The sequence below is a fragment of the Myotis davidii genome, unplaced genomic scaffold, assembly GCF_000327345.1.
Source record: "Myotis davidii unplaced genomic scaffold, ASM32734v1 scaffold299, whole genome shotgun sequence".
In the NCBI taxonomy this organism is placed as follows: Eukaryota; Metazoa; Chordata; class Mammalia; order Chiroptera; family Vespertilionidae; genus Myotis; species Myotis davidii.
Genome location: NW_006293088.1, coordinates 3,752,476 through 3,756,732, shown reverse-complemented (window position 1 = coordinate 3,756,732; position 4,257 = coordinate 3,752,476). Strand labels below are relative to the sequence as shown.

General features: G+C 50.6%; 1 long non-coding RNA gene across 1 annotated transcript in view; it reads right to left on the bottom strand.

Moving 5' to 3' along the window:
- The window catches only part of LOC107183590, a 22,743-nt gene extending 18,703 nt beyond the window's left edge, over positions 1-4,040 (bottom strand). The window contains exon 1 of the long non-coding RNA XR_001514379.1: positions 4,030-4,040. This is a non-coding gene — a long non-coding RNA (uncharacterized LOC107183590). The remainder of the gene's footprint in view (positions 1-4,029) is intronic.
- Between the last annotated feature and the right edge of the window lie 217 nt (positions 4,041-4,257).

Below are 4,257 nucleotides of genomic sequence, written 5' to 3'. Positions count from 1 at the left end.
CAGCAGGGATCCCACCTCAGGAGAAGTGCCATTTCATCATCTCGCCACACTCGGCACCAAAATGAGCCAGTTGTTGGGTTTGATCAAATCATTGAATTGATACTCCTCCCCTGGAAACTAGCCTTTAGGCCACTTCACAATGGACATTCCCTTCTGCTTAGACCTCATTCCTCTTTCTAAGACTATTCTCTCTCCCCTCCGGATTTTCCCAGGATCCCTACCACCCAGAGAATTCTCCACCCAGAAAAAGCCCACATAGCATCCTTTAAAATCTCTGACTCCCTATCCCTGGGTGCTGGCACCATTTGGGGGCTCAGCCCATCTGGTATCCAGATGACCTAATCTAGAATAATAAAAGGGTAATATGCAAATTAGACCAGACGTCCTTCCGGGCGTCATTCCGGAAGTCCTTCCAGATGAAGCCAGGGTCGGAGGGAAGCCCATGCCAGCTGCCGGGGGAAGGAAGGCCTACTCTTGCATGAATTTTCATGCGTCAGGCCTCTAGTACATTTATAATCCCTTACCACTTTGGCCTGATGCATTCCTCCTTCGATGACCCTAACACCACTGACCAGCAGAATTCAGAAGGTGACTAGACCAGCTGAGCACAGCCGTGAGGGACGGTAATGGGTTTGCTTCCGGAGCCACCCAACCACCGAGAGGCAGGTACACAGCCTTCTTCTTGTTTTGACTCCATGTCACTCACCTGCCCCGAGGACCTTAGCAGGGATTAATGTTTGTTAAGAGATGCGAGGATGAGCTGTCCATGGGTTGGGGGAAAAAATGGCTCCTCAAAGAGACCGCCTTTGAAACACCCAGGAGCTGGGGAGACTGAGGAGCTGGGGAGACTGATTTGCCCCTCAAAGGCACAGAATCGCTGACCAGATAAGTGGCACCATCTCCATCCTTTATGAGGTTGAGCATCCACTCCCTGGGGGACAGGGGACGACCACCATTCTACTTGATCAGCAAATACATTGAAGTCTCCCAGCTAATTTAGTGCTACCAGGCTCCTAACTTCTAATTTGGAAAAGGGTGAATTCGTTGTGAGCAATTGCCTGGGGGTCAGATCCTCGGAGACCAAATCCCAACTGTAGGGAAGGGGAGGGGAACGGGTATAAAGGACCTGGCGTGCTGAAGCCGGCGGGCTGGGCTGGCTTTGATTTGGCAGGTAAACTGATGCTAGTTCTAATGTCGTCGACATGCTGTGGCTCGGCTCACCTGGATCCATTTAACTGTACAGACCTCAGCAAACTCCCAGATTGGTTCCGAAAGTCCTGTCTCTTTCAAGGCAGTCAGAGTGTCTGCGACCCGTCCCAGGGGATTCTCACCGACGTCCTAAGCCAATCCTGAAATCCTCGGATTTCCTGGTGGATTTTTCCTTCATCAGGTGTTCGGTCTCCTGGAATGTCTGAAGATGCTCAGGAAAATGGTTTTCCCCTCTGTCTCCTGAATCCTGGAACAACGCCTGAGTCGTGTCAGCCTACTTCTGCGGGTGTTTAGTGAGCACCTACTACGTGTAAGGAAGCCTGCATTTACTTTCCAATCCCTTGCAGTAAATGTTTATTAATGGAAGAGCTTTCGTTCCTTCCACACGTCCAGGGCTTCCAGAGAGTCCCGCCGAAAGCAGGAGCAGGCTGTCTTAATGAGCGGCCAGCCAAATCCTCGATTGCACGGCACTCTGCAGTGTGTTTAGTTAAGACAACTCATCTCCGAGGGGATTTGTGGAAGACAGTGTTGTGGCTCATCGAAGAGCCCTTACAAGAGGCTCTTTGGCCTGTCTATTAAGTGGCGGGCACGGGAGGGTCAGGGTGAGCTGGCGGATCAGAGGACAGAGGTGTACCCCAGAGATTCCAGTGCTGCTGCTCCCCGGGCACCAGGGCCTCCAGCCGTAGGGTCTCCCTATCTAGTGAGAACTTACCTACAGTTCAAATTCGAGCGGCCCTTTCAATGTGTAGCCGATCACAGGGGGTGCCTGGGGCCAGGTGACACCCCCACAGGCCTCCTTAATCACACACAGGAGTCATCTTGGAGCTTCTAAAATGCAGAGTCCCAGGCCCCACCACCAGAAATTCTAGCTCCTGGTGGGATCTAGGAAGATGTAGGAACCTAAGTAAAATATACCACCTCAGGGGTCCCAGTCAGGTGTTCTCCCAAGCCACACGTTGAGAATAACGATTCATAAGACGTTTCTATCATGATCTCTCTTCTAAACTCCTGGCTCCAATAGCCAACATCTGTACCAAGCTGTCCCTATTGTGGTGACCCCGTCCCCATCCTGGATTTGTCTCAATGGACGGCACCACCCCCACCCCCAGGCCTAAGCCAGAAGCCTGGCAGTCACTCTCAGTTCCTCATCACCCACAGCACACAGGCCACGCTCCCCGCTTCTCTGCTCTCAGCAGCTCCAGCCCCGGAAGAGTAATCCGATCTCTTCGCTCCTCTGCATCTTCTTGACCTTACCTAGTTCCCTGCACCACTTCTCATCCTGATCATTGCAGGAGCTCCCGACAGCCCGCCTTATCTGGGGTTCCGTTTGCATATTTCCGTACAGCTACTGACATCATGCTGGGAAGCGTGAGTGTCGTTGTCATGCTGGCTCCAGATCTCAGCAAGTGGTTCGAACTCTTTAACGCGTGCTGTGGTGCAATGCTGGTGTCCCCCTGAAATCCATACGTTGAAATCCTGGTGCTCCATGTGATGGGAATAGGAAGTCCTCTGGGAGGTGCTCAGGTCATGAGGGTGCAGCTCTCCCAAATGGGATTAGTGTCCTTTTAAACGGAGACCCCAAACTCCTGACAAACAGCAGTGAGAAAATCAGTGGGTGTTGTTTTGAGCCCCTAAGTTTGTGGCGCGTGTTTCTAATAATGAAAACAGAAACAGACTCGAAGGGGTCTCCCCAACTAAACTCTGCGCGGCTCAGCCACGTTTATTGTGGACCTACTGTGTGTCTCCCACTTAAACCCCGAGGAAACTGAGGCAGTTACATGTTATGTGGTAACCAAAGGCGCCAAGTTCATCTGGCACTGAGATCAGTCAATGAATGGCCACTGAGTGAGGGGACAGCACACGTGCCCAGGGGAGGGGATTCACGGTATCTGCTCGTCCTAGACAAACTCTGACGCAGCCCCATCGCCTTTCTAAAGCCATCCCTTTACAGTGCGCATTATTCCCCCTTATTCTTCTGACTACATCCGGGTCTAATGCACGGGCCTTATGTAGCAGTAATTGTCGCAGATGGAGGATAGCATTTCGAAAATGTGATAGATATTATATTATACAGTCGTTTCGGAAGTCCTGATGTAGAAAAACTTATTTCATACCAGTTTCCAATCTTACTTAAGCACAAAACTACCGCCACCCCCTTTTTACTGAAACACTCAGAGATATCCATCCTTGCCCAGCTTGGGAAGTTTTCCATCTGAAATCACAAGTCATTGACACCCGGGATGTCCCATCAGCTAGGAGGGGACTGACAGCCGTGGTGACGGCAGCCAAAGGGGTGGGACCAGCGCAGAGCTGACTTCTCAAATCAGGATGCCCATCTCGGGTTCCCCTGTCCCAGAGTCAGCTCACACCCCAAGTTTCATTAACTACGTTCCTTCATGCCTCTGCTTGTGTTTGTCTTCTTAACAGCTTTATTTGGGATAATTTATAGACCATGAAATTCACCCATTTTAAGTGTACAATTCAAGTATGTTCTACATAGTTACAGAAATGATGAAATCATTACTATCTGATTTCAGACCGTTGTCCTCCCCCCAGAGGGAACCTCAGAACCATTTGCTCCCATTCCCACCCCAGCCTCCCACCCCCAGGCACCTCCTGACCTACTTCTTGTCTCTCTGGTTTCATCGATTCTGGACATTTCATTCAAACAGGTAGCATGGTGGGTGTTATTTTGTGCTTGAATTCTTTCATTGAGCAAAATGTTACTCATATTGTAACCAGTACTTTGTATCTTTTTACTGTAGTAGTCCATTGTGTGGACACACCACATTGTGTTGACCCATTCATCCGCTGGCGGACAGTGGGCTGTTTCCACCTTCTGGCTATGGTGAACAATGCTGCTGGGAACATTCGCGTCCAGCTTGGTGCCGACATAGGTTTGCGTTTCTCCAGGGTGGATGTATACCTAGAAGTGAAATTCTACGTCACGTGGCACGTCCGTTTAACGTCTTGAGTGATTGCCAAACTGGTTTCCCAAAGGGCTGCAGCGTCCTCCTCCCAACCGGCAGCATGTGAAGGTTCCAGTGT